The following is a 12351-nucleotide window of genomic DNA, read 5'->3' as shown; positions in this document are numbered from 1 at the left end:
AAAGCGAGAGCGAGGAATCCAGGATGATTGGGAAAATGATGGGCCATTAACAGAAATAAGACAAACAGGAGGATAAGCAGGTCGGTGAGAAAAAGCAGTAAAACTGATTTTCATCTTGGACATTTTGAGTCTCTGGTCCCAGTGGGGCCACCACAAATAGCTGTCCAGTACACATGGAGCTAAAGCTCAGGAAGGAGCTTGGGGCTAAAAGTACAGACTGGGAGGCATCTGCAGAGAGGTTTGAATGGCAATCATGGGAGCCGGTGAGATCACCAAGCGGACAAGAGAGAAACAAGAGGCCCGAGGGCAGAGCCCTGAGGAATGCCAACACTTACGGGAAGACACAAGCAACTGCTGGGGAAAAAAGGACAATTGGGCAAGCGCAGGATCAGGATGGCCCAGGAGGAGGGTTCAAGCAGGGGGAGGCAATCAGCAGGGCCAGATGCTTCAGAGGTCCAGTGGGATGAGGCCTGGAAAAGAGCCTGCGGGATTTGGCAACGGGAGGTCACAAGAGCCCTCAGAGGGTGAAATGACTGTGACACACGGAGAGCGGGATCCAAATTGTGCCGGGTAAGAAAGGAGTGGGTGGTGAGAGCCAGGAGGCAGCCAGCTGAAACACTCTTTGAAGGGCTCTGGCAGCCACGGGGAGAAGAAGGAAGGGCCACGGCGTGAGGGGGAGGTAGGGCTGAGGGAAGACATGCTTTGTGAATGGGCCAGATGAGAATTGATTTGCAGGTGGAAGAGAAGGAAGCAGTGAGGCAGAAAAGGAAGGAGACAGAGGGCATGCGGGAGCAGAGCAAGGCCCCAGAGAAGACTGGAAAATCAAGACAGCACATTTTTTTTAAAACCTGCAAATCAAAGCAGCTCGTCAACGGTGATAATAATAAGTCCTTACATTTGAAAAGCAGTGAAATGCAATCTACAAAGCATTTTTATGTGCTTTATCTCATTTAATCCTTGTGATGGGCATATTATCATTATTATGTCTACGAAAACATAGGAGGTTAAATGACTCACCCAAGATCACATATCTAATAAACAGAAGAATTTGGGATCAAAAGTCAATCAAGAGACGCTCATTGATTAAGTGCCTGTGGCCTGGCACTGTTAGGTGCCAAAGACCCCAAAGAGAATGAGAAATGGCTCCTGCCCTCAAAGAGCTCACAATCCAGTAGACTGAGCTCCACACTACCGACAAATATACTCCAAGACATAAATGAGCTCAGCGGAGGGCAGTGATTCAGACCAAGGAAGGGAGAGGAGTAGGATCCAAGGGAGACTTTCCAGAGGAGGTGATGTTGAGCTGAGTCTGGAAGGATAAACGGGAATGAGCTGGCTGAGAAGTGGGCGACAAGAGGAAAGGCGTTCCCGGCAAAGGAGACAGATGTGCAAGAGCCTGGGGCCTTTGGGAACTGTGAGCAACTCACTCCGCTGGAACACTGGGTAGGTGTGGCAAATTCAGGAGAAGTGTGTGCCAAGACAGGGGTGGGGTGGGCATGGCATGCTACCCTGCGGAATTCTAATTGTTTCCTTCAGGTGAGAGCACCAGTGAAGGGTTTTAAGCAAGGAAAGATATCATCAGGTTTGCATTCTAGGCAATCACTCTGGAGAACCCCTGGAGGCAGTGTGGCCGATGGATTAGAGGAAGTTGGATTAGAGGAAGATGTTATGGGAAGCAGGGAGACTAGTTAAGATGCAAATGTAGTGGCCTAGGCAAGCAGGAATGAGAGCCAGCCTGGACCAGGGCAGTGGCATTTATAATGGAATAGAGAATGAATATAATTATAACATAATATAATATATATGAGAAAGAACTGGCCAGCCTTAAAGGAAGAAGGAGATAAGGATACAAGGAAACAGAAGGGTCTAGAATGATTCCCAGGTTCTGGCTTAAACAGAAGCAGAAAGAGAAGCAGATATTGGTGGAGGTGGGGAGTTGGGTAGAAAAATGAGTTCAGGACATATGGGGTTGAGAAGCCCGTGGGACACCCAGGTGGAGGTACCCAGCACATAGTTGGATATGGGGTCTGGAGCTCACGGGGAGGCTGACCTGAAGATATATATTTGTGAAACACCGACATAAGGTAGTGGTTGGAGCCACGGGTCAGGGTGCGTGCTTGGAGGGAGAAAAGAAAATGGTCTTTCATGCAGCCTTAAGGAACATTGGCATTTAAGGAGTAGGTGAAAGAGAAGAGACCCGAGAAGGAAGTGAAAAAGAGAGGCCAGAGAGGCAGGAGAGAAAAAAAGGAGAAAATGATGTCACAGAAGACACTGAGATGAAACAGGTCACCTGGGGGGATGCTACTGAGAGTCAGTAAAAAAGAGCACCATCTTTGTTTGCTTTCAGGGAGAGAGGAGATGGCTTCCTCCAGGCTGGTCAGAGGTTTTAGGAAATAGAAAGAAAGTGTGAAAAAGAAAGACCTGTTCAAGCTGAGAAATGGAAGGAGAGAGGGTTGAGTCCATCTCCTCTCCTCTTTGCCATGTTTTCTTGACTCTTGCTGCAATAATCAGTGCATTCATAGAAAATAAAACATGTTACTTGATGAAAAGTGGACAATCAGATGTTCAAAATGTTTCTATTATGTCCTTCAAAACTGGACATGCTGAAAATGGAGACCATCCAATGTGATCATGCTGTCCTTAAAAATGTTCCTTTGATAAACATTAAACTGTTCTGTTTACCAGAAATGTTAATGAGGAAAATAAACAAGAGGGATATTTAGGAGTATTTCAAAACTGAAGTTTAAACCATAAGAGAAAACAAGAGGCAAAAACAATCCAAAACTGCATGAACATTGCAGACTTCAGTTGCCCTTGAAATCTTTTTCTCTGCCTAACATTACATAATTCTTCATCAGCCAAAGATATCAGTTTCACATGCTAAAATTCAGTAAGTATGTGTCATACTTAAAGGACAGGGTATTGAGGGGAAAGAATAACATAAAGAGATGGAAAAAGATTTGGCACATAATGGCAATGCACACAAAGGTCTGAGTATTTTCTAGAGAAACTTTAAGAATATTATTGAAAAATAAGTGATGCAGACTTCCATTTCAGATGATATAATGAACCCAGGCACCCTAACTGACTCTTCTGATGAAAACTAAAAATTATGGATAAAATACTAGAAATATCTTCTTCTAAATATAAAAGTAAGGAATATTCAGCCAAAATCAAGTGACAGTAGGAACCCAGAGAGATAAATAGAGCAATTTCCAAACCAGTTATCTCTCAGTTTTCAAGACCTTAAGGAGCTCCAGGGACAGGAGACAGAGCCAGGTTTGCCTAAGGTGGAGATTCTAATTGGATACCCTCCCATACAGGTGAGGCCCTGCAAGCTATACTTTCACTGTTAGGCTAATCTAGAAATAAATCTAATCCTTCCACCTGGAGGGTCTGCAGCCAAAATGGGCTTTCTTGATTCTTGGTACCACATGAAAGTGAAATGAACTCCTGAAAATAAACCAAAAGCTAGCTTTAACACAAGTTTGCAGCCCAGATTTATATTAGTTGGATGGTCTGAAAAGCCTCCAGCAGAGAATTTAATGTAAAGTGGTAATAAGTGCCTGAACTGCTGGAAGAAGCAAATGCAAATCCTCTCTAGATGAACCCACCTTTGTCTCAGGCCTCCCAACATTCCCACAGATAGTTTTAAGAAATATAAACTCAAAGTCAAAAATCACAACACCCAAGGAAACTAGGCACCTTGAGCAAGAGAAGCAGAAATACCGATAGCAGAATCAGATTTACAAAGACTTTAGATACAAGAATTATCAGAAACATGATATAAAATAACTATTTTAGAGCTTTTAAGAAATAGAAAAGGAATTAATAATATGAGTAAATAATAGGAGACTACAAAAATGATCAAGTAGTTTTTAATAAATAAATAAAATTCTGGAAATGAAAAATGTAATAATTAAAATTTAAAACTCAGTGGACAGATTTTAATAGCTGATTAGACACACTGAAGAGAGAATTAGTGAACTAGAAGACATCTGAAGAAATGATTCTGGCTACAGCACAGTGAGACAAAGAAATGAAAAAATGAAAAGATACTCAGATTCAAGAATCCTAATGAATTCCTAACAGAAATAAAAAGAAATCTGCATTCTAACACATGATAATAAAATTACAGAACACCAAAGACAAAGACTAGATTGTAAAAGCAGAGAAAAAAGTCAGGTAACTTCAAAGATATAACAGTTAGACTGATAGCTGATTTCTCCAGAGCAACAATAAAAGTAAGAAGACAATAGGATAACACCTTCAATGTGCTGAGAGGAATTAAAAACAACTGAGAATTCTATACCTACTGAAAATCTAAAGAACAAGGGTAAAAAAGAAAGAATCTCAAACAAATAAAAACTAAAAGCATTTGCTACCCACGACCCTCACCAAAGGAAATTCCAAAGTATGTACTTCAGGCAGAGGGAAAGTAATCTCATCTGGAAGGAATGAGATAAAGGAAGGAGTGAAGAGTGATAAATGTGGTAAAATAATTAATCAAATATGGAGTATCTATTTTATCTAATCTACTATTGACTACATAAAACTATAATAAGGTTCTATGGCATTAAAAACTAACAAGAGGGTATGTGCTGCCATCTGGTCCCTGGGTCCAGCCGTGGCTCTGTGCTATCCCATGACCGTGGACCTCAACAAGGGCCACAAGGTGACCAAGAACCTGAGGGAGCCGAGACACAGGTGCGGCCTCGGGCACCTCATCAGCACACCAGGTTCCTGCAGGACATGATCTGAGAGGTGTGCGGCTTTGCCCTAAGTGAGCGGCGCGCTGCAGAGCTGCTCAAAGTCTCCAAGGACAAGCTGGCCCTCAAGTTCATCAAGGAAATGGAGGGGACACACTGCGCCAAGAGGAAGCAAGAGGAATTGAGCAACCTCCTGGCCACCATGAAGAAAGCAGCTGCAAGGAGGACTGAGTCCCAGCCCCATCCATGCATAATAAAAACTTTACAGAAAATAAAAATCTAACAAGATGGAACTAAAATACATAACCCAGGAACATATAAGTCAGAAAGTGGGTGATTGGAATTAAAATATTTTAAGGTCCTTATACTGTTTAGAAGAAGGCAAACGGATAATGATTTACTTTGGAATTTGATGAGTTAAGTATGCATGATGAATTTTTAGATCAACCACTAAAAGTCAAGGAGTAGAATATTTAGCTTTCAAACTAATAGAGGGGGAGAAATGAGGTGATAAAAAATAATCACTCAGGGGCCAGCCCCGTGGCATAAGCGGTTAAGTGCTCGCGCTCCACTGCAGCGGCCCGGGATTAGCGGGTTCAGATCCCGGCGCGCACTGACTTACTGCTTGGCAAGCCATATATGGCGGCGTCCCATAAAGTAGAGGAAGATGGGCACGGATGTTAGCCCAGGGCCAGTCTTCCTCAGCAAAAAAAAAGAGGAAGATTGGCAGATGTTAGCACAGGGCTGATCTCCTCACAAAAAAAAAAAAAAAATCCCTCAAAAAGGAATTCAGAGAGAAGAGGAAAAATAAGCCTAAAAGGGAGAAACAAATAACAAACCAAAAAAAGAAAAATAATATATCAGTAATTGCAATCAGTGTAATGCAACAAAGGCTGCAGTTAAAAGCTTGTCAGAGTATTGAAAAATCCAACTCTATACAGTTTATTAAAAACCCACCTAGAACATAAGGATACAGAAAGGTTGGAATCAAAAGAATGGAAAAGACACACTAAGCACATCCTAAGTAAGAGAAAGCTGATATAACTACGTAAGTTATATATATATGTTAATATATAACTACATTTCAACTACAAAATGTACTTGAAAGCAAAAAATACTATTAGATATGAAGCATCACTATATAACGATAAAATTATATTGCAAAAACTGACAGACTGAAAGAGGGGACTGAAAATCCATCGTCATAATGGGAGATGGTAATACCCTCAAGTAATCAATAAACTGAGCAGGCAAAAAAAACCCAAATCTGTAAGGATTTATGAAATTTGAATAGTACAATTACAAAGCTTAATTTAATGGACACATATAGAACATCGCCAAAGCAACATTCCAAAATCTTACAAGGACAACACAGGGAAGAAAAATTATATACCATGTTCACTCACGAGCATAAATGCAAATATTATTAAGTAAACTGTTATTACACTGAATTCAGCAACGTGTAAAAGGATAACACATTATTACCAAATTGGATTTACCCCAGGAATGCCTTGTGAATTTAATATTAAGAACTCAATTATGCATTTCTCTTAGATGTGATAATATGGTGTTTTTGTAGGAAAATGTCCTTATATTTAGGAGCTTCATGCTGAAGTATTTTATAGGTGGTGTGTCATATCTGCAGGTTACCTTCAAATGGTTAAGAAAAAAATATATGTATGTATATATATTACTTACATATGTGTGTGTATATATATATGATACATAGACAAAGCAAAAATAATAAAATGTTAACAGTTTTCGTGCCTAAGTCATAGGTATCTGTGTGTTCATTGTACTATTCTTTCAACTTTTATGTACATTGGAAATTTTTCATAGTGAAAAGTTGTGGAAAAAGAAAACCAAGTAATAAAATTTCCCACATTAACTGAGTAAGAGGGAAAAGTCTTTGACAAAATTGAACATACATTCATGATTTTAAAAAAGAAAAACTATTAGCAAACATAATGGTGATATATAAAAATCACTTCCAGAGCTGGCCTGGTGACATAGCGGTTAAGTTTGCACTCTCCGCTTTGGCAGCCTGGGGTTCACGAGTTCAGATCCCAGACATGGACCTACACACTGCTCATCAAGCCATGCTGTGGTGGCATCCCATATACAAAGTAGAGGAAGATTGACACAGATGTTAGCTCAGGGACAATCTTCCTCAAGCAAAGAGAGGAAGATTGGCAACAGATGTTAGCTCAGGGCCAATCCTCCTCACCAAAAAAAATCATATCCTTTAAGACTGGAAATAAGACGAGGACGGCTTATTCTCAATATTGCACTGGAGACCATCAGATTAAGAGCAAGTATAAAAATTTGAAAGAAAAAAATGTCATTATTCATAGATGATGATTACTTACATTGACAATCTCAAAAAATCTACAGATATATTAGTAGAATTAATAAGAGAATTTAGCAAGCAAGTGTATTAGAAACAAAATCAATAAATGAAAATCAAGTGCATTTCTATACACCATCTACTAATAGAAATTGTACTTTTAAAAGAGATTATCATTTATAATAAAATAAAAAATATGAAGTATCTAGGAATAAATCTAACAAAGGATGTGCCAGACCTCTATGGGGAAAAGTTATAAAAATTCAGGTATTAAAGAATACTAAAATAAACAGAGGGCTATACTATGTTCATAGACTGCAAGACTCGCATCAATAAAAATGTCAAGCGTCCTCAAATTGATCTATAGATTCAAACCAATTCCATTTGACAGATTAATTGTTAAGACTTTAAAAGGAAGGAAATTCTGACACGTATTACAATGTGGATGACCCTGGAAGACTATGCTAAATTAAATAAGCCAGTCACAAAAGGACAAATATTGCATGAATCCGCTTATATGAGGAACCTAGAGTAGTCAAACTCATAGAGAAAGAAAGCAGAGTCATGGTTGCCAGGATCTGGGGGAGGAAGGAAAGAGGAATTAGCATTGATGAGTACAGAGTTTTAGTTTGGGAAGATGATAAAGTTCTGGAGATGGATGGCGGTGACAGTTGCACAACAATGTGAATGTACTTAATGCCACTGAACTGAACACTTAACGGTTAAAATGGTAAATGTTATGTATATTTTACCACAACAAAAAATGGTTGAAGGGAGTGAAGAAAAGAGATGTAATTGGAGAGGTGCACGCATGAGTCTCGATAATGTTCTTTCTTGGCCTGGTAACAGGTTCCCGAGTGTTCGTTTTATTGTTTTTTTAATTAAATATATATGTTTTCATGTGTGATTTTTGTACACATGCCATATGTATCTTAAAATTTTAAGCACATATATACATATAAATATCAGGAATATAAACATATGTAGTGAAACTATAATATAAATATCAGGAATATAAACATATGTAGTGAAACTATAATGAAAAGCAAGGGAATTTATAAACACTAAAACTGAGTGGTGGGCTATACACGGAGGTCCATTACATCATGATTCTTTATTTCTTACATATATTTTGCAAATATTCTTTTTTATATATTCAATATTTAATAAGTATAATTTAAAAAGAAACCCTAACAATATATATTTTTTAAAGTTTTGGCTTTATTTGTAAATTTGGCACAGCAGCAAACACTGAGGCCAGCTACTTAATCAGGCTTGTCTAGGCTACTTTTTCCCTAACACCTTTGTGGTGCCATAAGATGACCACAGTGGTCTGAAAAAGTACTTGTGATGTGATGAACAGACAACTTTAGTACATAATAAACTATAATTCTCCTTTATGCAAGTGGTTAAAAGGGGAACGTGCCCTCCTTTGGGTGACGCTGAAGTTTTGCTGTGGCTCCTCCAGTTCCTTACAGGGTAGAAATTGGGCCACTCTGTCCTTTGGCTGCATTCAGCCCATCAGCTTCCTCTGCCTTTTTCCCAACATCAACAAAGGAATAATACATAAAATACAACCATGTAAAAGATCCTGTCATACTTGACAAAGGAAACATTTTTCTAGGATAAAGTACAAAGTATCCTTATTATTACATCAGAAAGTGAGTAGGGCTTATCATGGGGGGCCAGAGGGCCAGTTGGCTGAGCCCTCACTGTCACAAAGGACCTCAAATTTAGATCTTTGACCTCCTCTCCAAAGGAGATCACAATATAGTCATAAACACACAAACAAGACTAAATGAAGACATTCGTTATGCAGCTTTAAAGCATATGTCCCAATACCAGACCACACTTCCTCTAGCGCCCTGAGAGTTAATATTTCTTATAAGTCCTATCATTATCTTGTGACTGGCACAGTTAAACTGCAATGCAGTTCTTGGTTTGGCATTCTAACTCATTAAATGTAAGTATTTAAAAATTTGCCACAGATTTTATAACACTGCTTTGGGGTTTCTTCATTTTGTAATAAGTCAGGAGCCTTTGAAAATCAGAGTTGCCAGATTTAGCAAGGAAAACTACAGGACACCCAGTTAAATTTTAATTTCAGATAAACAACAAGTAATTTTTTAGTATGAGTATGCCCCATGCAAAATTTGGGACATATTTACACTAAAAAAAGTGTTCGTCGTTTACCGGAAATTAAAATCTAACTGAGTGTCCTGTATTTTATCTGGCAGCCCTATGAATGGAAGTACCGGGCTTCTCCACCTCTGTGTACCCCGGAGTGGGTGGAAAAAGGAAGTGATGTTTATCGAGCGTCTGCTAAGTATGAGCCAAGTGCATCACAAGTGTGATCCCATTTAAACCTTGCAACAAGCCTATGGGGTACATATTATTACTCCATTTTACAAGTGAACACAAAGCTTGAGTACTTTATTCAAGGTGAGACAGCAAACACGAGATGCATGAAGAATCGAATTCAGGTTTGTTTCCCAAATCGGTACTTTTTCTCTGTCAGTTCACTTTCCATCAGAAAGCTTTCAGATGGCCTTTTTTTGTTTGCTTTTTTAATGTTTTAATCAAAAAGGGAAAGAGTTCCGGAAATACTCCAAAGTCTTTTCTATCATAACTTAATATTTCATGTGAAATATTACATTTTTTCCTATCTAATTAAATTTGTTTGCATTGAGTGTAATGTAATTATAAGTGAAATTTGGATAGCCTGACATATTTCAAGGCATTTATTTTAGTGAAGAGTTTTCTTAGGAAGTTCAGGTAATCTCTATGGAGCTCAATGTTTTCATCTGTAAACTGTGGGTGTTCTGTGAGGGCTGAAGTGCTTTCCAGATCTCCACGTTGCGGATTTCCACGCCTTATTCCAGAAAACATATTAAATCTTATACAGCTCTCTGCTGCCACCTGTTGGAAAAATTACAGTACCCATTTCTGCTTAAAATGTGCTCTATTCAGTAACCACAGTCAGTCAGTGCCCTTGATCCTGTGGCTTGCACACTTAGTAATTTCAGCCAATTAATGAGAATTATAGTTTTCTGAGTTTCCCCAGTTTCAGCGTTTTCAATTTGTAAAACATTCCAAATGAGTCACGCCTGAACTTTGACCATCTGGAAATTAAATTTTTAGCAGCTTTTCCCACAAAGAGTATTTTTCTTCCTTGTCCAGTGTTTCGCGATGACTGTCCTGCCAAATCTACTCACGCGGAATTTGCTTTAATAATTGCCGTTTGTGTTGCATTCACAAGGTCTGATAAGAAGTATTTAATAGAACATAAAAAATATTTTTCTTAAAGTATCTTTTAAAGATTTCTGAAACATTTAATTGTTGTACTTCAAGAAGACAAAGATACAATGCTCATCTACTTTCACACACACACACACACACACAGCCTGGAATACATGTATATATTTTTTAAAAATCTGACTGCTTTATGTCTGGAAAGTCTAGTTTTTTTAAACTGGAATAATTTTCCTAAATTAAAGGCTAAGTGTTGGCCTTAATTTTTTTACATATAGACTTTATTTTTTAGAGTAGTTTTAGGTTCACAGCAAAATTGAGTGGAGGTTACAAAGATTTTTCATATTACCCACTGCCCACACACACGCACAGCCCCCCACCCCCACCCTCAGTATCAACATCTCCCACCACAGTGGAACATTTGTTAAAACTGATGAACCTATAGACACATCACTGTCATCCAAAGTCCACAGTTTACATTAAGATTCACTCCTGGTGGTGTACATTCCATGGGTTTGACAAATGTGTAATGACGTTTATCCAGCATTACGGTATCACACACAATAGTTTCACCGCCCTAAAAAATCCTCTGTGCTCTGCCTATTCATTCCTCCCTCCTCCCTAGCCCCTGGCAACCACTGATCTTTTACTGTCTCCATAGTTTTGCCTTTTCCAGAATGTCAGACTTGGAATCACACTGTATGTAGCCTTTTTAGATTGGCTTCTTTCACTTAGTAATATGTATTTAAGATTCCTCCACGTCTTTTCATGGCTTGATAGCTCATTTCTTTTTGGCACTGAATTTAACAGTCCATTGTCTGGATGTACTGCAGTTTATCTATTCACCTACTGAAGGATATCTTGGTTGCTTTCAAGTTTTTGGCAGTTATGAATAAAGCTGCTGTAAACACGTGTGTGCAGGTTTTTGTGTGGACATAAGTTTTCAACTCTTTTGGGTAAATACCAAGAAGCACCATTGCTGGATCATATGGTAAGAATATGTTCAGTTTTGTAAGAAATCGCCAAACTGTCTTCCCAAGTGGCTGTACCATTTTGCATTCCCACCAGCAACAAATGACAGTTCCTATTGTTCCACATCCTCACTAGCATTTGATGTATCAGTGTTTTGGATTTTGGCCATTCTAATAGGTGTGTAATGGGATCTCATTGTTGTTTAAATTTGCAATTCTCTGATGACATATGATGTGGAGCATCTTTTCATATGCTATTCACCATCTGTATATCTTCTTTGGTGAAGTATTTGTTCAGATCTTTTGCTCATTTCTTAATTGGCTTGTTCATTTTCTTATAGTTGAGTTTTAAGAGTTCTTTGTATACTTTGGATAACAGTCCTTTATCAGATGCGTCTTTTGCAAACATTTTCTCCCAGTCTGTGGCTCATTGTCCTTAATTTTTAAAACAAAACCACTTTCCAGAATTCCCATCATTACACTAAAAGTGCAGCCCAAATAATTCAATCATAAAATATACAACTAAATTTATTGCCAGTTGGGGTTGAGTTAGCTTCAAAGGGTGGGAGCCAACAGGCAGTCTCTTCGTGTTTGAATCCACATTAAAACCCACATTCTCGGGGTTTTGTTGGATCGCTGCCTGGAGCTTGATGCAATCTGAAGGGTAATAAAATCAGAATCCTTTACCTTTCTAAAAACTAATCTTGGGGGAGAGCTTCTTTTCAAATGATACCAGGAAAAGATTTTGGGAAAAGGAGGGAATGCCCACTAATTTCTGTGCTATTTGTTCCTTCTGCCTCACGATTTCCTAGACAGAGCTATCAACTGGCTTAGATATTTGAATACATTCATTTATTACCATCTTTCAATTTATGATGATACTCATTAAAAAATATCCAAAACTACTTTCCAATCCTTCTCCATATCTTCCATTTATGGTACAGTAATATACAACAGTGCATGTTTTAAATATTTTTTTAAATAATTATAGGGCCAGCCCTGGTAGCCTAGTGGATAAATTGGGCACATTCTGATTCGGCGGGGCCTGGGTTTGGTTCCCGGGTGTGGACCA

At 38.6% G+C, this 12351-nt stretch overlaps 1 pseudogene; it reads left to right on the top strand.

Moving 5' to 3' along the window:
- Positions 1-4570: 4570 nt before the first annotated feature.
- LOC131417935 (large ribosomal subunit protein eL36-like) lies at positions 4571-4992 on the top strand (annotated as a pseudogene).
- Positions 4993-12351: the final 7359 nt, after the last annotated feature.

The sequence above is a fragment of the Diceros bicornis genome, chromosome 18, assembly GCF_020826845.1.
Source record: "Diceros bicornis minor isolate mBicDic1 chromosome 18, mDicBic1.mat.cur, whole genome shotgun sequence".
In the NCBI taxonomy this organism is placed as follows: domain Eukaryota; kingdom Metazoa; phylum Chordata; class Mammalia; order Perissodactyla; family Rhinocerotidae; genus Diceros; species Diceros bicornis.
The sequence above is the reverse complement of the archived record's forward strand: the minus strand, read 5'-3'. Positions and strand labels throughout refer to the sequence as shown.